We start from the raw sequence: 25,776 nt of genomic DNA, 5'->3' as shown, positions 1-25,776 counted from the left end.
CAGCATTTCTTTCTGTTTTTTCAACATGCCAAACTCACTCAGATCCAAAGACTTTTTCCTTGCTATTCCTGATGCCTGGAATGTGATTTTCTTTCTCCTAATCATTTAGAGTTCAACTCAAATTCCCATCTTTGATGTTTCCTCTCGCTATCCTAGCTAAAGTATACTCCACCTCAACATTTTTTATCATATGCATTTATTTCCTTCCCAGTACTTATGCTTATCTAAAATTATGTATTTATTCAGTGTTTCTCTGCCTCTTCAGCAACAAGAATAAAAGCTCCATAAGAGCAAAGACTTTCTGCATTCCCACATGTAGAACAGTGCCTAGCAAACAGTATCACTAAAAAAACACTTACTGAATGGAGAGTAAAAATAATTGAATATTATACAAATAACAGAATGTTAATTATATTTAACTTACTAAGTGACATGCAAACAATGAATACCATATAATATACAGGGTATAAAAGCAAAATATGCTATAATTAATATACATATATATCTGGAAAATAGATAAAAAAATCTATGTAGGCTTCAAATTTTATTTTTACATAGCAAAAATAAAATTAAACTGATTTGAAAATTTATCATTTCAAAGGAATAATTGAGATATGAGAATATAAAAAGGTGAATTTACAAAATTTAAAGTTCTTATGTACACATGTGTATGTATAATGATAGATGACAGATCTGGATAAAGGTATATATATATATATATATATACACATACACACACACACACACACACACACACACACATACTAAAAGAAACAGGAGAGGAATGAGGAAAAAAACAGGAACATATTGATCAAAATAATCAAAATTATAAACCTAAAATAGTATTTTTGAGAACACATTTAAAAGGTCATCTTATTTCTATATAAGACTAACATTAATTCCAATAATTTTACAAAACACTCTAAAAAATCAGAATAAGCACATATTCAAATTCAATAAAATCCGAAATGACAGCACCTTCATAGTGTAAATTTCTAGAAACCAGTGATTATCTTCAAAGACTACAATGAGAAGAGGCAAAAGGGAAAAATAAGTTCTCTATAAAGTTCTAGCACAGGAAACACTAAAAGAGCCTGTAACAGAGTTATTCCTCTTAGGAGGCCACTGTATCCTCTCACTAGGATAAATCAGATCCACCTATGGGACTAGTTGTTAGATTGAAGACTTTTGCAAAAGAAGCTTACTTCCCATTTGCATTATATAACTCTAAAAGAGCTACAAAGGGACTAATGTAAAAAGCGAAGTAACCAAGACTTTGGTTAAAATTTCATTCTCAAGATGGCATATTACCATATCTTTTAAATGGGATCAAAGAGAAAAAAGACTGAACTTTGTATAGTTATAGCAAGAGCCCACAAACCATTATATATACTAGCATACTGCCAGGAAAATCTGTTTTCCACATAATTAGGACCAAGCCAAGTGTTCTTAATAGATTATTCAGAATTCACTTAAAGCACTTTTCCCGGTAGTGTTAACACTAATAGGAGTATCATCAAGTTGGACTAATGTGTGATTAATTTTAACTGTGGCATTGCTCTGTGTTTTAGCAATTCATTCAAAAATTTTAAGCCATAAATACAAGGAATCAACTACTTCACAATTAGTTGAGTGAACCTAGAAAGGATTTACTGAGACTATACTCCATGGAAAGACAAAGGTGAATAAAATGTGGTTCCCACCTTCGAGAAAAATTTAATATAAACAAAGACAAATCTAGTACACAGATCTTGGCAAGTGATAATGAACTAGAGTTTATCAATGGATATAGAATGAAGTATACTGATTCCAGATACATATAAAAAGCAAAATAGTTAAGATCTAGAAATAAGTAGGATGATATTCAAGTCAAAGGAGAGGAGAGAGTGGTATTATTTTGGCCCTGCGTCAAAAGGTATATGGTAAAGTCGTAAGCAAGAATGATTGAATTGGGAGGCAGAATGAGAATTGAGAACTAAAGATTTATTTTGTTTTCAGACATGCTGAATCTGTCATAACCTGCAGCACAGGGGAAAAACGTGGAGCTAGAATTTCAGAGAGAAGCATTAAAAAAGAAATATCAATTAATGACCAATTTCCATTGTTAAAGATTTATTTATTTATTTATTCCAGAGAGAAAGCGAGAGAGAGGGGCAGAGAGAGAATCTCAAGCAGACTCCCTGATGAGCAAAGAGCCTGATGCCCACACCGGGCTGAATTCCAGGACCCTGAGATCATGACCTGAGCCAAAATCACAAGTCAGCCATTTAACTGACTGAGCCACCCAGGTGTCCCTGGCCAATTTCCTTATTATGTGCATTTTTATCTGTAATATAAGGTATTTTGCATAGGAACACTACCTAGGTTTAAAAGTATAAAATGAAGAACTAGGTTTTGAAGAATTTTACTGTTTATAATATTTATTTATTCTTAAAGATTTTATTTATTTATTTGACAGAGAGACATAGTGAGAGAGGGAACACAAGTGGGGGGAGTGGGAGAAGCAGACTCCCCGCGGAGCAGGGAGTCCAATGTGGGGCTTGATCCCAGGACCCCGGGATCATGACCTGAGCCGAAGGCAGACGCTTAATGACTGAGCCACCCAGACGCCCCTATAATATTTTTTTTAACATTTTACTTGACCCACTAAAAGAGGGTACAAAAAATAAAAAAGTCCTATACAAAACCACAATTGAAAAACAGAAAGAACCACTTAACAGGAAAAGAAAATCGAATAGCAAATATTTAAAAGCGAACTACATTTAAGATGGTATATTTTGAAAAACTGTATTTTTTAACATGAATTTTCCTATTTGATAACTGGTCCATACCAGACGCTTCCTGAAAATTCTCCTGGATTTTAGGTTTTCCCAAGTATGCTCAAAAAAACTTAGAAAAATAGAACTTTGTTTTTCCTAATATCAAACTTCTGTCATATAGCAATATTCACCTTAAACTAAGTGAAAAATACAATAATAATTATTTTACTAATTTTCTAAGGCAAATAGAGTAACTGAGTAACTACAGTGGTTAGGGAGTGGTGTAACTAACAGGAATAAACAGTGTTTCTTCATACCTAAAACTGAGAATCAATCACTTGGCCATTGTTTTATAGTTTGCTCCTTCTTATGAAAACATGCACAAAAATCTACTGGTAAAAGCAATATGATTTCAGACAAATAATCACAGATTTATAATTCCTGGCATCCATACTTCTTGAAATTCAACTAATCTTGAAATCTGCCATATTTACTTTTTTTTTTCAACCTGAACCTGCTTGGAATACCTGGTTATCCTTACTTACCATAGGTATATCCATCAACTGTAATAAAACAAGGAAGAAAAATAAAGAATGCAGGGAGAAACAAGAGAAAATTGAGCCAAAAACAGAAGTAAAACCTAAAATGAATGTGTCTAAGAATAGGTAAAGAGCAATGCCACCGGGATAAAAAAAAAAAAAAAAATCAGAGGCATAAAATATAATTCTTGCCCCCCTCAAATATTTTTTGAAATATGGACAGAAATAATTAAGAATGTAAGTATTAATTATTCAACAATAGTTTTATAAACTTCAATCTCAGTGTTTGGAAGAGATTTATTCATTTAGCAAATAATGCATGGAGTACATAATAGAGACTAGGTGGTAAGGGGTCACCAATAAGTCAGTGGCTGTCTCAAAAATGCTCACAATCTAGTAAGAGCGACAAATGTATAGGTAATACAATAACAATTTACACAAAATATTTGTGAGAACACAGTAGAGAGGTATTTATTCTAACTGCAAAGAGCAATAAAGATTTCACCTAAATTGGGTATCAAAGCCTGGGAAGGATTCCACCATGAGGAAGAAGTATAAAGGACATTCCAAACTTACAGAATAGCCTAACACAAGGCATGGAAATAAAGAAATGGATGAACATTCATAGAAATTTATAGAAATGCAAGCTGCCATTATGGCCTCAGTTTAGGTGGTGTTAACAGGATATTGAAATGGGAATTTTCTTGTTTTCTCTGTTTCAGTTAGGACCCAAAGCTGAGAACAACAGGTTCCAAGTACTAGAACTGAGGTAACAGATCATCTATGCAACATTTGGAAAAATGTGGCCAAAAATTGCTCAGGCATTGTTTGGTCCATCATTCACATAAAAAAAATATAAGTATATATTGGAGGATAGGAGCTTATATTGTTTGAGGAAGAAATAAAGAGTGATTCACTCAGAGTTTGCCCTATGTCCTTTAGAATATAGGACATTTAAGGAATGACACAGGAACTGGACTTTGGCCTAAAAATAAACTAAAGGCAAGAGGTTAAGATGCCTTTAGTCTGGGACTACTACCTTAGAAATGGCCAACACTTCTGATTTTATGAAGTAAAGAATTATATTTTCCAATGGGACACGTAAGGACTCCTGGGAAAGGAACTAGCATTGAACCATTTTTAAAGGAATTCTACAAAGACTGCTAAGGAAACAAGGTAATTCCAGAAGAAAGAGGTTCAAAGCAGTCTAGAAAGTCAGAAACTAAGGACAGTAGTCAAAAGAAGACAAGCGAAGGAAGTATCAATTGCATCCAGGAATTACAACTGGGGAGTCTTTGATAAACTCAGAAAGGCAAAAGAAAGTTAGATTTCCAACATACCTTTACTACCAATTAGTTCTCTATTTCTAACCTCAGACTTTGGAAGACCCAGGAGTAGTACAAGTAATAGGAGAAAAACTAAGGCAAAAATAAATTAATACAAATGTCTACTACTTGACATGTCCCCACTCAGGCTTTTAAGCCTTCTTTGAACAAAGTTGACATAAGAAAAAATTTCACATTGGGTGAGAGTTTGGAATTTTAATTTCTTAGCCTTTTTTTTTTAATTTACCTGAAAAGTAAGTGTGTTTTGAAATGCCATGGAGTGAGCAAAGAAAGAATTAAAGAGAGAATGAAAAGAACAAGAGAGAGAGAAGAGGAAGAGGAAGAAGAGCAAGAGCAGAGAAGAGAAAAAAACACTTGAGCAGCATGTATCAAGGGGCAGAAAAGAAAAAAATCAGGGTGGGATTTCAGGTACAAGAGACAGGGAAGAATAAAGTAACTTTCCACTTGTACCCTAGTGAATTCACCTTCTAATAAATGCATTAGGAGTGATAAATGATGAGCAAAGTAGTCGATTATAAAAGGCCATAATTTTTTTAAAAGATTTATTTATTTTAGGGAGAGAGTGGGGGGAGGGACAGAGGGAGGGGGAGAGAGGGAATCTCAAGCAGACTGCCCACTGAGTGCTGAGCCCCATGTGGGGCTCCATCTCACTGCCCTGGGATCATGACCTGAGCCGAAATCAGGAGTCTGATCCTTAACTGACTAAGCCACCCAAGTGCCCCAAAAAGTCATAATTTTGATATGATTATTGTGGAGTTTAAAATCTTTTCTATAAATAGAGAAGAATTAAAGATATTTTTTAAGGAGTACAAATCATATGCTGTGAATTTGTTTAGGGGGAACTTAACATCTATTTATAAAATGTTCACTCTGTTTCCTCCTGAGTTGCAGAAACTCTGTTAAGTACTGGGTAAAAGAAGTTGAAGGCAGACTCCACTCTCAACAAGTTTACAAAGGAAACAGGCACAAAGGCAGTTACAATACATGAGGTATCTGCTAGAACAGGAATAAGCAAAGCCTATAGGACTATACAGAAGGGTCACCTAACAGAAGTATAAGGGATGAAGGAGGAGTGAGAAACATCTTAGTTAAGGAGAAATCTAAAAAGTGAGACCTGAAGAATGAGGCTGAATTATACAGATGATAGCGGCCTATGGATAAAGGGGTGTGTGAGTAGTTGGAAAGACTGATGCAGGCAGGCAAAGGCCCAAAGAAAGCGTGATATATTCTGGGAACTGCAAAGCATTGAGTATCAATTAATCAATACATGCAGTTTGCAAGGAAAGAAATGAGGTTGAGGACATAAGTGGGGAGCCAGATCACATGTGCAGAATTTAGATTTTTATCATAAAATAAAAATGAGGTCCACTGAAGTTTTAGTAACACTCATTTTTTATATCCTGCATATCTGGCATATGCAAAGCACTCTTTCACATATGTTTTATTGGTTTTCCTCACAACAACCCTGTGAGGTAGGTGTAATGATTTCTTATTAACAGATTAAAAAAAAAAACCCTTACAGCTGTTAAACAATTTATACCTTATTAAATAGCTACAAAGTAGCAGTCAGGATTCCAGGCCATGCTTCAGAAAATATATTAGGAACATTACACACACACAAACACACACACACACACACACACACACACACTCACTTCACCTACGACACATAGAAATTTCAGAGTTAAAGGCAAATTTTAAGTAATAAATGTTTGTTAACTTAGTATTAAAGATAAAGAGATTTGTGGCATAAGTAGTCCTTTATACACACTAACACTTTTAAAAATTTTTAACTAATTTTATATGGGAAATATCTGCAGAATTCATAAAAAAACGGCAGGAATTAGTTGATATATAAAACAAGAATAACAAACATTGAGGTAATTATATGAATATCTTATCTTCATATAACTGGCCTGAGGTTATTTGAAAAAAAACTTCACATTTATTTTTAAAATATATAAATTCAAACTACAAATATTGTTTTATGGATATAAATTATGTTTTGGATGATAAAAAATAACATCTGAATACTAAAGTTTATTAAATAAAGTAACTTGAATATTAACCATTTAGTATAAAAAGAATTGTCCACTTAATATTAAATTGCAAAATCATCTCCCCATTATTCACAACAAAACATTTGAAAGTGTTTCATTTCCCTAACACATGACAAGAATCTGTTCAGAAAAATTTGACAAGACAAATAGTTTTTTAGAAATCTCTTTGGGATGAATATAGAAATATGCCCCTAATTGAAAAGATAAGAGTGTATATTTTATAAAACTAAGAAGGGTAATTAAAAATTTTAAAATATGTATTGAAAGTCTATATGAAAATGTGTGTTCTTTAAAATAGTTTAAATTAAGTAAAATCTACCCCTAAAATACATTTCCTTATATTTTATTTTCTCATCAATTTCACTATTTCTTCAGTTGGTGCTATATTTCTTTTTAAAGCCTCCAACTGAGGGGTGCCTGGGTGGCTCAGTGGTTAAGCATCTGCCTTAGGCTCAGGTCATGATCCCAGGATCCTGGCATCAAGCCCTGCATCAGGCTCCCTGCTCCGCGGGAAGCCTGCTTCTCCCTCTCCCACTCCCCCTGCTTGTGTTCCCTCTCTCGCTGTGTCTCTGTGTCAAATAAATAAAATCTTTTTAAAAAAATAAATAAATAAAGCCTCCAACTGAAAGCTAGATGTTGCCAGAATATTACTGCTAGAGGTCTAAGTACATATTATTAAGTATTAAAAATTCATTTTATCTATGTATTTGTTTCATTTTTCCTATTTCAAACAGAAGATTATACTAGGGGAAGATGAAAAAATACAGATTTCAGATTTAATTACTCTTGATCTAGTATTTCTAAATTCCAAAATTATTAAATGAATATAAATTATATAATAAGCCCAACCACAATTCTGGTCCTCCAGAAAAAGACGGAGAGCCCTCCCTGAGAAAACAATCAAATAGAGATATTAAGTATCTATAAGATACTTTATGCAATGAAGATAATTTCTAAATAAACTAAAGAAATGCTCCAAATATACAGTTTAAATGACATACCAACATTTTCCTTTATTTTTGATTATACAAGTAGTACATGTTCATTAAATTCATATAATACACAAGTATATTCAATAAAAATGAAGTTTCCATCTAATTTCTTTTTCCAAATAACATATGTTGGAAGTATATTAAAGTATAAGATTCATATGGTTAAAAATTGAATCTATAAGTTGTTAAACTTACATCACCCACAAAAGTTCTAATATATAACAATTCTGTATAACTGAAAAATATATACTCAGATATGCACAACAGGTATGGTTTGCACTTTTTCATCAAAACAGTATATAAAGCATATGGTCTATTCTGTCAAATATAATAACTTCAGTTAATAAGATAAATGGATTAAGCAATACTTACAATTACACTGTTTGTAGAAAATGCAAAAGAACCAATTATAGCAAATCAAATATTAACATATATTGATAAAATACCTTCTTGCTAGATATACATAAGTAGATTATGTCTAAACTATATTCTTTAAAATATCAAAGTTTACTTCTTTAGTGCTTTAACTGCTGAATGGAGTTTCAAGTCTAAGTAAGGAGGAAAATCTCATTAAAAAGTTGGATTTTGATAATATTTAACTGCATTCCACTTTGAATGTAAATAAAGCCTGGTTTTTTAAAAATTTATCACATGAATAGGATATTGAGAATTTTATTTATTCTCAAAAAAATTTATTTCAAAACAGTAGGGTAACTCCACTATAAAATTAGAGATAGTTAAAAATCTTGGTAGGAAATCAGACCTCTTCTTTTGACTCTAAAATACCATCACTTGGCATTTAATTAACACAAGTAATATTCTAACTAGAACAAAGTCACTGGCACCAAAATATCTTGGTTACATAATGTAAGGTACAATTCTGAATACACAGAATTCTGCCCCTGAGTTAAACAGAAAACACATAAAGAAAGGGTCTGTAGAAATAATTTCTTCCACCCACCTCATTTTACAAGTAAGTAAACTGTGGCCCAGAGAGGCTTTTACCTGCTTTCATTGAGAATCTATAGGCATAGAGATGTACACAAATATCATTTAAATTATGATATAATTTAAAGTTACCTAAAACAAATGACACTCTATTTCATATAATTAAGACTGTGAAGACTAGGAGATCCTAATTTCTTGCCATAGAAATGTCTACAGATGCACACACACACACACACACACACAAAGGATAGTGAGTCATACTATTGACTAGAAAAGCAAAACAATGAAATATAACAATCCATATCATAGTGTTTAACAATAGACAACAGGAGTTTCTAATGTTATTTTCCTATTCTATAAGGCATAAGCATGCCAAACTGTTACTAAAGATAGCACTCTATAAAATGCTTTTACAAAGGGAAAAAGAAAATCATTAAAAAATGAAATGGGAGAGAAGACTAAAATATATTAAGTGAAAGTTCAAATATTTACTGTTTCTTCTCTCCCAAGCTTTGTTTCAATATGTTTAAAAAAAGTTCTTTTCTTTAGTGCTTCTAAAACAAAGAATCAAAACTAGGTTCATTATAAATTGGCTTTGTTGCAAAGCTTTCACCCAAGAATGAAAGTATTAAGGCTAAGACATAAAACACTGTAAGCAAAGCTAATTAGGATGTTCCTATTGAATTTTAAGTTGATTTGCTACTTTAAGAACACAGCTCTAAAATCTTAGATAATATTGGTTTGGTTATTTGAAAATATTTAAAAATAAATTGATTATTTTAAGCTTCATTAAAAGTGAAGTATTTATAAAAGCACTTTAGTTTCATATGCTTTTAAAATAAAATATTGCCAAGGAGTGCATCCATTTGTTTGTTATTCAATTCAGTACCAATCACAAATTAGATGACCTTAAAATAAAATTTAGAGCCAGGGAGAGCAGCACTAAGTTTAACTGACCTCAATACATTTTTAAATGATGCTTCCCAGTTATTTGTTATTCTCTTATTGGGTTTTCCAGTCTAGGACGGATACACAAGAAACTTACAGTCTATGTAGTACTCCTAGTCAGTTTCACTCTGCAGATGGCACAGTGGAGAAATACCTTCTGTACAGGACCATGTACAATTTCTTCTGCAGCTGTCAGCACCTAGGGGAAAGGGCGCTGTTAAACAGTTGCTGCGTTCCACCTCAGAAGTGGCTGCAATTCGGTGGTGGGTGAAGTGACTCCTGTACATATATACAGGGATGAAAAGTACTATAGAAAATGAAAATATTTAACAACAAAAGTGGCTGTCCAAAAACTGTGCCACAGCAAAACAGAATACATCATTCAGTCACAAGAGCCCTACACAGATGGGCTACCGTTCATTTAAAAATTCGATGTTAAGAATGATTGAAGAAAAAAGTAGAAATACAGTTTTCAATTCACAATGTAACTATAAGTCAATGTTAAAACACATACGTTGAAAAATTAAGCCCAAACATTGTCTACTGATTTATAGCATTATTTCTATAGTAATTTACCTAATAAAACCAAGCAAATATATACAATAAGATTCTTCACTATGGTCAGCTAATTTAATGGTTTTTTTTAGATGACGATTCAAGGGGGAAAAAACAAAATAGGTGAGGTATCAGAACGGAAGCATTAAGTGAGATGAAATATCTTAAAAATGTAAGGAAACCCATTCTGAAATTCTAAATTACTTTATATAAAAAAATTTTATGAAATAACTAGTCTTCCAACAACTAGCAATGGTTAAATTTATACTGAAGCTTTAAAAGTGAACTCATACAAAATGACAACTTTTCTTCTCCAGAGTCACAGAGAGTTATAATCTAAACACAGTCTTCATCTTTAACCCATATATCAATGAGTTAACTAAGTAGACAATAACTTGAATTCATTAATACAGAAAAATATTACCATCTTACTTTTACTACAACACCCTTTGTACATAATTTATATTTGATGGAATTAGAAGATCAAATTAAAAAATTATTCTCTGAGAAATATCATTGAATCAATCACAAGGCTGGAAGGCACTATCTTTCTAATTTTTATCTTGAGGCTCAGTTATTATGTTTATACTATTCTAAAGAAGTAACAGTTTACATTACTTCAAAATATTCACATTTAGATTCCTGAAACAGATTGAGGGTTCTTTGAAGCAAAGCCCAACAAATCTGACGATTAAAAAGCATCCCATCCATCAAACTTCTGAATCTCATTTGCCATAATAGAATTTATATATTTATTTTGGCATATATTCAGTAGAGTTAGAGATAGTTGACAATTTCCTTTCAGCTTCCTTAAATTCTTTCTAGAATAAGGCATAGTGTAAATAAATATTACTCCCCTTAAGTGACAAGCAGTAGTAGAGGAAGAAAAAAGTATAGCATTTGTCAGTCTCTTTATTAAAAGAAGACATAGATCAGAGATTCCTAATCTGGAGTCCAAGCATGGGATTTAAGTAATCTAGGAATTCTGCAAAACTGCATGCTAAAATAAAGACGTCTTATATGGGTCCACAAGCACATTTTTCTAGGGCAAGTGGGCCATAAACTTTTGTGAGGTTCTCAAAAGGTTCTGTGACTTCCCTCCAAAATTTAAGAACTACTGACAAGTGAAATGAAGACACCCAACTGAGTAGGCAGCAGTAATCATTTAAATTAAATGTCTAACTCTGAGCAGCTGTTTCTTCTTCTGTACTATGAGTAACAGATACAGGGATATTTCAACAACTAAATGAAATAATTCATGGTACAAAACTTGATCTATTATTATCAGTAATAGTAATAATTGTTCAAAAAAGCTATCTCAAACAACTAAAACTTCCTTATAGGGTTCCCTCTTTTTTTATTGCTACGTAACTTCATATTAGTTTTATGTAGCTGTGTCTTCTTTTATTTAGCTCTATCTCCTAAAAGAGACCAATATCACAAGCTATATATTTCTATATTATTTTAGATACAAAAATGCTAAATACAAGTTTTGGAACACTGCCATGTATTCCTATAGTCTACATTTCCCACAAAGTCACACTGGTCCATTCTATGACTTTGTACTTACTTTGAACAGGCTCAGATAGGGAAAACATTTAGCTTCAATTGTTTATATGAAATAATTTCATTTCCTTTATCAGTCTCTCCTCTCATTCTCACAATATACAAATGGAGCGCCTGGTGGTTTAGTTGGTTAAGTGTCTGCCTTTAGCTCAGGTCATGATCCCAGAGTCCTGGGATGGAGCCCTGCGTAGGGTTCCTTGCTCAGTGGGGAGCCTGCTTCTCCCTCTGCCTGCCGCTCCCCAGCTTTGCTCTCTCTCTTGCTCTCTCTCTCTCTCAAATAAATAAATAAAATCTTAAAAAAAAAACAAAAAAACTAAATTTGAAGAACCTATCAAGGGATCACATTTTCTGAAGAGGTTCTATAAGCAATACTCTCACTTTCATAAATCATTTTCCCTATTCCTTTTAGTGTGTCTCTCTGAGGGTAAATGATTCAATACACATACATGCACATCCTTTAAAAAGAATCTGCGAGTTATGACATCTGTAGATTATCCATACCCTTAGAATAAATTCACAATATTATAAAGAGCATTACAAAATAGTGTTTACGGTGCTCTTCAAGATTGTGGCAACTTTTAAATACTCATCAAAAATGACAAATGAACTTTTACCATGAATTAAAGATTCTCAGTGAAGAAATTGAAAGGTTTGCTTATGTATGTACAAATTAACAGGATACAATGCAACTAAGTAGTTAGTTCCCAATCATTTCAAATGGAAAAAACCTTTTCTAGAGTCTTCTCACAATAGGAGTTACATTTTATGTATTCACACACTAAATATATATATATATATATATATATATATATATATATATATATATATATATATAGCAGTAAGACAAAAAGGGAAAAGCCTTTAAGTAAAGGTATAGGAGTAAGAGAGAAGCATATTAAAGCATTCAGGGCAACACAAAGAATAGGAGTAGAATATACAGTACATGTAGAGATCAGTGAGGAGAAGGGCAATAAGCACAGGCCCAATTAGGCTAAAGAATTTTAGAATATTTTATTCCAAAGGGTGGCATCTTAAGAAGCATTTTACAAAAATCACACTAGCAGCAGCATGGAAGATGAACTGAGGTGTGGATGGTTCAACTGGGATGACAACAATGGTAATATATAATTAGGAATAATAAATATATATATATAAAACAAAAGTGTGCTACTATGTAAAAACACTGGAAGAGTAAAAATTGTGAGATAAGTCAAAGCTATTTCTAAAGTTTGAGTATAGAAACTAGCATTCCTTCATTCCTTTATTCACTCAACAAAAAAATTGTCTACTAGGAGTCAGGCCCCATTTAAGACAGTAAGTAAAGCACTGAACAAAGGAGCCAATAACTTGCCCTTTCAAAGATTACTTGCTATTGAAGGAGACAGATAATAAATAAACTATTAGATTATAATAAAATGTATGGAAATGCTTCAGGTATAAACCAAAAAAAAAAAAAAAGCAAGTAATAGGAACAGACTGACAAACTATTTTAACAGAGTAGTCAGAGAAAACCTAAGGAAGCAGCATTACGTGAACAAAGAATGAAATGACATGAGTCCACAGACTATCTGGGATAAGAACACTACATAGAAAAGAACAATAAGAGCAAAGTTCTGAGACAGGAACAAGTGATCGAAATTTTAACCTGGTGTCAGATCACATAGAACCTTGTAGGCCATACATAAGGCCTTTGGACTGTTAGGAAAAAAAAAAAAAAGCTCTTACAGAAAGTCACTGTAGTACTTTGACTGGGGAGTGATAGAACCTGTTTAATCTTTTATAAGGATCACAGGAGCTGCTGTGGTGCAACTGATGGTAGCCAGCAAGAATGGAAATGCACAGTCCCCCCTTATCCACAGTTTCACTTTCTGCAGTTTCAATTACCCTTGGTCAACTGCTGTATAGAACCGTATGATCCTCCTTCCAACATATCAGAATGTTAACAGTAGCCTAAAGCTACATCACGATGCCTGTCACTAACCTTACTTCGCGTCACATAGGTGTTTTATCATCTTACATCACAAGAGGGTTGAGCTCAGTACAATAAAATATTTTGAGACAGACCACATTCACATAATTTTTATTATAGTATAACATTTTAATTGTGTGATTTTATTATTAATTATTGTTATTAATCTCTTACTGTGCCTAATTTCTAAATTAAACTTTGTCATAGCTATGTATGTTAGGAAAAAGCAGTATACATAGGGCTCAGTTACTATCCGTGGTGTCAGGCACCCACTAGGGTCATGGAAAATATTCTCCTTGTTGGTACTACTGTACTAGCAAGACTATGGTGAAATTTACATAACAATATGAGGTGGGACTGGTAATTAGAACTCAAGACTAAGTACAAAAAATCATCAATCACATACTTAACATTCAGAACTCAGACCAAACACGTGAGAACCAAGTACTCCTCCATAACTGAAACGTTTACTTTCCTCAGTTCCTTTTTACCCCAGAACTGCCTACCCTTGTCTCATTTTGAGTGAGTCAACCAACTTGAGAGTTTGCTTCACTATCTTAATGTAGTTGGACTGTGTTGTTGTCAAAAAATCCAAATCTAGTAAGAGGAGGTTGAAAAGACTGGCAAGAGGGAAGACTGTTATCTCTCAGTTGGACTTCTGCTTGCATTTACACTTGCTTACCATCCCATGCCCACTCCCCTTCCCCAGGTTTATTTGAGGAGGGGAGGGGGAACCCTCAAATTTGGCAAGCAGGGTAGAGCAAACCAGAGTCACTATCTGTAATAGCAAAGAGTGTCAAAACTGAAAGTAGCTGAACTTGAGCCTCCAGACAATGGGGATCCCAGCAGCCAGAAGCTGTGAGTACACTGGAGATGTAGAAACTGAGAAAGAGTAGAAGACAAGCCAGAACTGGATAGTGTGACACTCCAAAAATATCTTACCCCCAAAGCAAGTTTTACACATGTGCTGCATCAGAAAGCCAGTATTTGTCTCTCTTCCCCATAGAAGGCATACGGTCTAGTCAGTGTTCAGCAGAGGGGCAGAAATAGAAAAATAGAAAAACAATAGTTCTCCCCTTTCCATCTCTCTCTTCTAGTATCAGAACTCAGGAGGATAAGTAGGCATTTAAATGAAAAAGCAGATCACTCTCCACTCACTGGAGTGAACAGACTGAATGACTAGATATAACTCCTTCTATATTCCAATCTCCCAGAAAAGCCTAAGTGGCATTAAGTAGAAGGGGGGAAAATCTGAGTTTTAAACTGGGCTATGAGGTTAAAATTCAAACTAGTCAGATGAAACTGACTTCAGCAGATTAGAGTCAGATTAAACTGATTTTCTGGGCGCCTGGGTGGCTCAGATGGTTAAGTGTCTGCCTTCGGCTCAGGTCATGATCCCAGAGTCCTGGGATCGAGCCCCACATCGGGCTCCCTGTTTCTCGGGAGCCTGCTTCTCCCTCTGCCTCTCTCTCTCTGTCTCTCATGAATAAATAAATAAAATCTTAAAAAAAAAAAACTGATTTTCTAAAGTGTCCAAAAAGCTATGACATTTTCTTGTATCCATGTATCCATCCTCATTAATTCTCCATCTCAATTCATATTGTATTATGAAATGCTTAGCACCAATGAACTAGTAAGTGATTTTGACTTTTTAGCTCTCTAAAATATCTGCCAATATCAGGCTAAATGCCTGCATTATCAGTCCTACTTCTTATTCTTAAGAACACCTGGTAATGACATAATTATAGGCATTTTATAAGGACCTCCTTAGATTTTCCCCTTATATAAAAGTTAAATACTTTGAACATTTATAAATAATTTTAGATCTTATTACAAAAACTAACAAATACTAGGTTGTATAGAAGCTAAAAAGTAAACTCTCCTAAATAAGACCCCAAACTTAAAAGCTTGGAGAACAAAAAGGCTCTAGTGAAGGAAAAAGCAAAAAATGAAAGAAAAAAAAAAGATTAGAATGTTTATCGTTGTAAAGGAATACTTTCAACATTCACAGCAGAGTAATCTAAAACACAATTTTAGAGAATATTCTGTTCTGACTCATAGCTTAATAACTTAGGACTTCCCTCAAACTGAATCATGTTCTTTCCAGTCATTTAGTATTTAATATATAATGGGAATTCCCTAAAAACTCAGATATATCCTTTAAAATAAATTAAGGAGTGTCAGTATTTTACATGACTAAATTATACATAACCTCATCTCTGTTTAAATATCACATTTTTAGAGAATTCAGGATCCTATTACATTGATGTTATTTTATAACACTTTATGTAAAGTTCCCATTTATTTTATAGTCACTCATCATCCTAAATTATGCCATGTATATTCAACATATATTTTATCAGTGAGTCCTTCTCAGAGATACAACATAATGAAAAGAAAATAATGTGAGTCAAAATTACAAAACTAAGTTCTATATTTGTAACTTTTTTCTAGTTTATTTTATAAGAGGATATAAGAATAAATATTATGTTATAAATTAAATTGCAAAGTAAGGAAAATCATATAAACTCAAGTCATCCAAACTCACACGTTAATTCACTGTTAGTAAATATTAGCCAGACTGTCAACACAATATTAAGGGGGAAGAACATAGTTGGAAGACATACTACCCAACTTCAAGACTTACTAAAAAGCCACAGTAATCAGGACCGTGTGGTATTGGTCAAAGAACAAACGGATCAATGGAAGAGAACAAAAATAAATGCAAACAAATATAATCAACTGATCTTTGACAAAGGAGCAAACAAAATTCAATGAAGAAAGGATAACATTTTCAACAAAGGATGCTGGCACAACTGGACATACATAGGCAAAAAAAAGATTCTGGATGCACATAATAAAACTTTCATAAAAATTAGCCCAAAATGAATCAAGACAAAGCAATAAAACTCCTAGAATATAACATAGGAGAAAATCTTGGTGACTTTGGGATTGACAATGACTTTTTAGATACAACACCAAAACCTAATCCATAGAAGAAAAAAACTAAATTGGAATTCATTAAAATTAAAAACAACTTCTCTGCAAAAAAACACTGTTAAGATAATTAAAAAACAAGCCACAGACGGGAAGAAAGTGTGCAAAACACACATCCAAATATACAAAAAAACAAATATACAAAGAACTCTTAAAATCCACCAATGAGTAAGCAACAAAAAAATGGGCAAAAGATCGTAACAGATATCTCACCAAAGGTATCTTACATATGGCATGTACGCATATGAAAAGATGTTAAACATCATATGTATATTAGCTTGTTAGGGCTGCCATAACAATGTACCACAAACTGGATGGCTTAAGCAAAAGAAATTAATTGTCTCATAATTTTGGAGGCTAGAAGTCCAAAATCAACGTGTTAGCAGGGTCGGTTCCTTCAAAGGGCTGTGAGGGAAGGATCAGATTCCAGGCCTCAATCCTTGGTTTATAGATGGCAGTCTTCATATTTCCATGGAATTCTTCCTGTATGCTTATCTCTGTGTCCAAATTTTCCCTTTTTATAAGGACACCAGACATACTGGATTAGGACCCACGGCAATAACTTCACTTTAATTTGGAGATAGGAGACCCTATCTCCAAATAAGATCACATTTCGAGGTACTGGGGTTCAGGACTTCAAAATATGAATTTGGGTTGGGGGACATAATTCAGCTCAGAACAGTATGTCATTAGGGAATTACAAATTAAAAAAACAATGAGATACTACTACACACCTATTAGAATGGCTAAAATCCGAAACACAGATATCAGCAAATGCTAACAAGGATGTAGAGCAACAGAAACTCTTATTCGTTGCTAGTGGAATGAAAAGTGGTTCAGTCATTTTGGAAAACATTTGGCAGTTTCTTTCAAACTAAACATACTCTTAGCACATGAGCTAGCAATCACACTCTGGTATTTACACAAATGGGTTAAAAACTCAGGTCCACACAAAAATCTACACACAAATATTTATAGCAGTTTTCTTCATAATTGCCAAAACTTAGAAGCAACCAAGATGTTCTTCAACAGGTGAATGAATTAACAAACTGTGGTATATCCACATTACGGAATATAATTCAGTGATATAAAGAAATGAGCTATCATAGCATCAAAAGACATAAAACCTTAAATTCATATTGCAAAATGAAAAAAAAGCCAATCTGTATGATTTCAAATATATGACATTCTGGAAAAGGCAAAACTATAAAAGCCAGTAAAACAATCAGTGATTGCCAGAAATGCATGGGGAGGGAGGGATGAATAGGTGGAACATAGAGGGTATTTAGGACAGTGAAATTGTTCTGTATGATACTGTAATAGTGGATACATATCATTACATATTTGTAAAAACACAAAGTGAATTCTAATGGAAACTATGGACTTCAGTTACTAATGTATAAATACTGGTACATAAATTGTAACAACTGTATCCCATTAATGCAAGCTGTTAATAATAGGAGAAACAGTATTCTGGGGGTACAGGAAAGGTAGGGGCAAAAAAGGATGAATGGCAACTCCTTGGACTTTCTACTCAATTTTCTGCAAACCTAAAACTGCTCTAAAAATTGAAGTCTGATAATTAAAAAAAGAAAAGTGGCTATTATATTAAGACGATCGAGAAGTGAAAGGTTTAGGATAATTACATGGAAATAGAAATAGGCCTAAAAATCTATCACACAAATGATGACAATATTATTTTTTCAGCGATTGTCATGAAAGTAAATTATGCAAGAGATACATTATATCTAATTTTAAAATATGTGACTTGAGTGCAATGCAGGTTGAGAAATAATGGTAACATTGTTATGACGGCTGATATGCAAATGAGCTTATCAAGGTAAAACTTTTTTGTTCCTCATTTTTCCACTGACATTACTTTGTAAGGCTATTTTTTTATAGTCTTACCAAAAAACATTCTCATTCTGAAGCTTCTTTTTCAAGTCACTGCACTTGAAATGGAGCACAGTGAAGGAGCATAATAAGCATTTCATGTATTTAAAGTAAGAAATAAATTTAAACATACGGCTAACCAAACTTGCTTTCATCACACGCAAGTAACATTTCCAGTTTGTAGGATCTCCGCACATATTAAGCTATATGTTTATAAAGGCAACTTATGTCACAAAACTCAATAAAATTGTAATCTATATATAGGAAAGCTGTATCTGGGAAACAAGGTTTAAATAGGCCAAGACGTTTTGTTAGATTTAATGTGCTATTTTAATTTCAGAAACCCAGATAATGCCATGGATATAACAGTATCAAGAGTTTGAGGTTATATTTTTAAAAATATCCATGCTATACTTACTTTAATCATTCCAAAATTTCCTAGCCTACCTGACGATATGAGGATGAAACTAGGTGATACTGTCTCAGCAAATTGAAATAGAAAACTTCTGACTAAAAGAATGCAAGAATAAGATTTTCCTCCCTGCCTACATATGACACGTCTTACTTGGACACAACAGAAAATTTATATGGACAAGAGAATTTTAAATTAACTGTGACATGAATTTTCACCGAGAGGGAATTAGTTCTCTACCCTTCAAAATTTTTTTTTAAAAAATTATGTTTCTAAAGTGTATAGGTCTATAGATCTATCTATACCTCTATGCAATCATTATTCTATTTATTTTTAAATACTCTTCAGTAACATATGACTCTAATGCATCTTTCATAAAATGAGAAATAACCATCAAGTTTAGGAAAATATAAAATATCCTGGTAGCTGTATTAAAGAGAATCATTAGATAAAATTTGGTTTGGATCTAACAATGTGGAATTAATCTTACTCTCATCATTTATTAAATACTCTACTGGTTCCCATAATTCTGGGAAGGATACTGAATACCCATTTTTAAAAATATGGGATAACTATAAATTTTAATACCATTTTTATATGATGTAAACAGGTTTATATTTGAGGCTGTCTTATTATCAATTGCTATTGACATTTCCAAATCTAAATATCCATGAATGATATTCAAGAGAGATCATATACCGAATTTATACTTTATAGTCACACTAAAAATGAATATACACTTTATCATGACTCTAAGACCATCTCATAATTTAAAGATGCCAAAAACGTACATGAATCTCTCAGAACTCCTTATATGTCTATAATGTGTTTTATCATATTTAATAATACATCTCCTTAAATAATAATGTCCTCAAATAAAAAAGAATGAATATTAGTTTCCTCTATCACAAAGTTATAGGAATATTGAAATCATTCATTGTGATAATTTAGTAAAATTTTATTGAAGAATAAATTCGTTATCTATGCCAGATAAAGACGCAGCACAGAGACTATCAACAAAATGATAATCTATAACTTCCTGAGATTTTTGGAGATAAAAATCAAGCAATAGTAGTATTTACCCAATTCACAGAAAAATTAGAATAAGGGATAAAATTTCCTAATTTTGAGATTTTATCTAATTTTTAGTACTTGGTAACTCCCTGCTAGTTGCCTATCCTAGAATATTCTATTAGTATAACATGGTAGTTATGAGAGACCTTTGGGGCAGACTGTGAGCAAATCCCATCTCTGCCTCTAGTTTTACAGGCAAAATATATATAAATATATTTGCACACGTACATATATATTTACATATGTATATATGTATACACATCTTTCATGTATATGTGTATATATTAAGTAATATAATTAATGTGTCTCTATATATTTATGGATATGTATATATGCACACACACACACATAAACTTATATATGTTCCATATATACATTTATGCTTTGGGCAAATCACTTTATCTCACAGGATTATTATGTGAACTAATTCAGATGATATACAGAAAGCATGCAGTTATAACTGTCCCTGGCTCTCAGTAAGTTCATATAATTATTAGCTATTATTTATTATCATTGCTGCTGCTCTACTAATGTTAAGTGTAATATCCCAATGTTCCCTATGTTCTAAAGACTATGATTTACACATATTACATCACTTGAACAAGGTAAGTAAGTTTGGAGACTACTGCCACTGAAACAAAAAAAGCATGGACTTTTGAAATATATTTGGGATTTTTAGAAGGAGTAGAGGAAGAACTGCGAGCAGGGAGTATCTCTTGTCACAAAATACTTTGAACTCTCTTAATTTTAAAATCTATTTGCATGTCATATGAGATTTGTGAGTAGAGATAATAGAATTGCATCCTACCCCAAACCTTCTTTATTCTTTAACAGCAGCAGCTGACACAGGAGAATAATTTCCTGCTTCACTGTGCTGACAGTACATCGCCTAGATTCAGAAATTATATCCTCAGCAGGAAGGCAATAGGTTTCTGTCTATTTCTGAAGAAATAGAAGAATAGAAAAATTACACAAATAGAAATGATTTATTATTATTATAAAAGAAAAAACAAACTATATTTTATTTTTAGCTGGTGACATTCTAAGTAGAATTAAGTTTATTTCAAAGTTCAAGTGTTTGACCATAATATTCTTTAAAAATAAAAGTTTTATTTATTCATAATCTTTAAATCCTGCAAACAAACATATTTATACTTTTCCTGAAATTTTTAAACAAAAAAAAAAGTTTTAATACAATGAACTAAAACTTATTGGTCCTCTGATTTTATTTAGTTATACCTGTGTGTAAAACACTGTGTCCTAGTTCAGACAGTAAATTTTTAAAAAATTTTTAAAAAATACCTCAGAAAAATGGTGGTAAACAATATTAAGTTTATATTAATTTTGTGTCACCAGAAAATTACTCTTCATTCAATAAGTAACTTCTATATGTACATTTGTGAGTGTATCTATATATTTATAAATATATTTATAAACTACTAAGTTTTCCTCTAAGCAGTCTAGTGACTTGCCTTATTTAAAGTGATTTTTAGGATGTATGTTAGTTTCAGTAACTCTAAATGTCATGAAGTCTACAGTAGTGTAGACTTCTGGTCTATAACGATAAAGTAGCAGTCTCAGGTTCTAGAAGTAAGTTCCCAGATTCAAATCTTTCTGCCATTTACTAGTCATGTAGTATTAGACAAATTACTTATCATTTTGTCCCCTCATCTATAAAATGAGGATAATAATAGTATCTTTTTAATTGGATTTGTTTGATGATTAAATGAAAATCTACACTAAAATACTTAGAACAAGTCTAGCACATTGTAAAGCATTTGATAAACGCTAGTTGTTCTTATTAATAATAATATTACTATTATGGTTAAGTATGGCAGATTCAGCACACTCCCTTCTGAAATTCCATTAACAAAACAAAAAGTGCAAAACAAAAGGACAAAGAAAATGGCAGAGAAGACAACAGCAAAACAAGAAATTAAACATGGTTCCGAAAAATGAAAACCTCAGGCAGGAGACTAGTGATTCAGCACAGCAGAGGAAGCTGAAAACTAAGTGGCAGAAAAAGTGGGTAATACAATCAAGATAATTTGCCTAATGGAACCCCAGAAAGGCAGAGGTGATTTTAGCAGTGAATGAATACCGAGGGATTCTCCAGAAGTCTATACAGAGTACATTTTCACACACAGGCTAACTACCCTATTCCACATGTCTTTCACTTCTTCTAGAAGATCAGAAGATCAGAATGTTTGGAACAGAGATGTTCCTGACTTAGAACTAACAAGCACAACATAGATAAGAATCAAGAAACAAGGGTCAATTGGATTTGAGCTGGTTCCTACATGTTGGTAGGTATATGTAAACCATCTGGAAAGAATATTTACAGATTCACTGGGGAACATTTAAGACCCCAGAGAATAGACATATAGATACCACAATCTGGCATCTCTAAGAAAAATTCTGGTTCTTTGCTTAATCATCCTCATGAAGCCATCTAGGCAACAATTCTTGTCCCTAGACACACAGCTTCCAACCAAATCTGCAGTACCTCATTAAGTCAAGCCTTTCAAAGAAAAGTCTCCAATATCAAAGACTAAAATCAATATAAATAAAATACTCAAAGGAAATACAATACAAAGAGCAGAAGAACTCTTAAAAAATATTATCCTCATAGACATGAAAAATGATAATTACAGCCACAAAATAAGAACAATGTGCTATGTAAAAAAAAAAAGAATAATCAGAGAAACAGTAAGAACATTTAGAAAATAAAACTGAAATAAAATATTCAATTAAACAGAAAGTCTAGAAAATGTCCTACTAAGTAGAATATAAAGAAATGAGAAAACAAAAAAGGAGAAAAGAGAATGGGAGCAATGCCTTCATAATTCTAAGGAAAAATTATTTTACAGATGACAATTATTTACATAAGCTAAGATCCAATCAAAAGTGATGACGGGATGAAGATATTTTCAAATAAGCAAACTTCTATGGCTCCTTTATCAGGAAGCATCTGAAAAATAAAACATACTTCTGTAAAAAAAAAAAAAGAGAGAGAGAGAGGAAAAAGGGGGAGGGGGAGCATGGGATTGAGGAAATAAAAGATCTAGCATGGGAGAATAGCTAGAGAAATGTTCACTATGTACTAGGAGTAGAAAGCAACCAATCTAGATTGAGAACATACCATTATGTAAAGAAAGAACTCCACAAAAAAAGACAAATTTGATATAATAATATTTGAGCATTGAAAGAAATTACTGATATGCATAAAACATGTTGAAACATTTAGGGGGAAAATAGTAGGTACACAAAAAATGAGCAAATAAAAACAACCTTAACTAACTGCAGAAAAAAGAAAAAGTTGTAGGAGAAAGGAGACAATTATAATGCATCACTTCACTCAAAAAGGAGCAATATTTATAATATAGCGCTAATTTAATGCAAAATTATTGGGTAAGTATGTTGAGAAAATGGAGTGATTACTGTGTAAGCATATGAGAGAATGAAGTGACATAAATGTAAGAATAATCTCCAACTAATCAAAAGGGAAATACCAAAAAAAATTTTGATAAATCAATAAAAAACAGTTTAAAAGTATTATTTAAAAATATGGAAATGCCATAAGAAACAGCTCCAAGAGTGCAAAGTGACTGTCTCTGGGGCATAGGACTGTGGAAGGTGGCAATCAGTGAAACAGGGGAGTGCATTATCTAGTTTCAAGTCTTTTAATACTATTTTACTTTTTAAGTTTGTGCACATATTGTTTATGTTTTTAAAATCAACATAAGAAAGTAAATTAGATAAACTGCCTACTTACAAAGTAGAATAATATAGGATTGATGTGAATTTCTAAGTTTTAACATAGTAATACCTAAATTATCCAGCACCAGCACAGTTTCACATAAAAAAAATCCAGACATGAATTGAACCTTATACCTTCAAGTGACAAAACTTTCCTTTTTACACAATTTGTTAAAGGGATTTTTTTTTAAATTACCACACATATTCTTGAGTGATCAAGTATCATTCCTTACCTTCTTGATGATTAGGTGTTATTATGCATACCAATTATCATACTTGCACCAGGACCTCTAGGGTAGACAGAATACTCTGTCCTGCATTAAACAGCCCCAGGTCTGTCTTTTTTATAATTTTAAAATAAGAGTTTATAAAAAGAATAAAAGAGAATAAAATATAGAATAATGATTCTAGTTAATAAAATTGATTAGAACTTTAAAAAATACTTAGAATGCAAAACCAAATTATCATAAAAAATTAGCAAGCACATTGTACTTACTAACTGCCACTGTCCTAAGCACTTTTCATATACATTTCAACTCTGTGAGGTAGGAAGTATTAATTTCCCCATTTTACAGATATGAAAATGAAGGCATAGAGAGGCAAAGTGACTTGAGAAGTTAATAAGTGAATGAGTTGAGATTTGAATCAAGGCAAATCCCAGAGGCTGTTATCATTACTGCTATGTTCTAACTTAGCATTATAAATCTATTGAACACAATATATTGTCTTTGACTATTTGGAAAACACTTTAGAATTTTGTAAGCTCTAAAGAATATAACTATAAACTATTATTATGAACATATTAGAGATATAGGAAAGTGTGTTCAAAATTAATATAATGTATGGGGTGCCTGGCTGCCTCAGTCAGAAGAGCATGCAGCTCTTGATCTCAGGTTCTTAAGTTCAAGCCCAACATTGGGTTCAGAGTTTTCTAAAAAAAATAAATAAAGCAACATATTTTAAGAAAAAAGAAAAAGAAGAAGATAGCAGGAGAGGAAGAATGAAGGGGAGTAAGTCAGAGGGGGAGACGAACCAGGAGAGATGATGGACTCTGAAAAACAAACTGAGGGTTCTAGAGGGGAGGAGGGTAGGGGGATGGGTTAGCCTGGTGATGGGTATTAAGGAGGGCACATTCTGCATGGAGCACTGGGTGTTATGAACAAACAATGAATCATGGAACAGTACACCAAAACAAATGATGTAATATATGATGATTAACATAACAATAAAAAAATTAAAAAAATAAATAAACTTAAAAAAATAATGTAATGCCAGATACCAAAAATATTCACCTTATAAATTTAAAATAAAAATTTCTCCCACAAAAATTTTAAATTGACAAAACAATATATGTAAACTAAATATTTCCATCCATTGTTTGTCATTTGCTATTTTGCCCCTAAAAATAGTACTACCACTATTATATTTGGTAAAGTCAATGAAATATAAGCAGTATAACACAGAAGCAGAAAAACATTACCTTTAAAAAAATCACAATATGAAAAGCTTATTAAATTTACCTATCTAATAACAATATTATAATTTATTGATTCTGAGACACATTTTCTTCCACATTTGTTTTCTTTCTTGGTACATAAAGTAATGGTTTATCTTACAAACAGTGGTACTTTAGACCTAATTAAATATGGTAACTAACATTATAATACGTCAAGCACTATTCCAATTGCTTTGTAAGTATTTAGTAATGTAATCCTCACAACAATTCGGGAGGTAGGTATTACTACTATTCCTATTTTACATATGAGAAAACACAAACCCAGATTAAGTAAATTGCTGGAGCTTACACCAGCTAATGAATGGAAGACAGAAAATTCCAAATTCAGTAGGAAATCCAGTTCCAGAGACTAGGTTTTTAAAATATTTAATAGTACTGTCACATCACTACACATAATTTGTCCCTTTCTCTAAGACCTGCTAACTTCTAATGCTTTTTTCTTC

At 32.5% G+C, this 25,776-nt stretch overlaps 1 protein-coding gene across 5 annotated transcripts in view; it reads right to left on the bottom strand.

The window, feature by feature from the left end:
• NOVA1 (NOVA alternative splicing regulator 1) overlaps window positions 1-25,776 on the bottom strand; it is a 152,789-nt gene that overhangs the window by 95,371 nt on the left and 31,642 nt on the right. The window contains exon 2 of one of the 5 annotated variants that reach the window (XM_027571217.2): window positions 9,690-9,791. The exons of the other annotated variants lie outside the window; for them this stretch is intronic. The gene's annotated coding sequence lies outside the window, so the exon portion shown is untranslated. The remainder of the gene's footprint in view (window positions 1-9,689; window positions 9,792-25,776) is intronic. 5 annotated transcript variants of the gene reach the window in all.

Source organism: Zalophus californianus, chromosome 6 (genome assembly GCF_009762305.2).
Source record: "Zalophus californianus isolate mZalCal1 chromosome 6, mZalCal1.pri.v2, whole genome shotgun sequence".
Classification (NCBI taxonomy): Eukaryota; Metazoa; Chordata; class Mammalia; order Carnivora; family Otariidae; genus Zalophus; species Zalophus californianus.
This window is presented reverse-complemented; position numbering and strand designations above follow the sequence as displayed.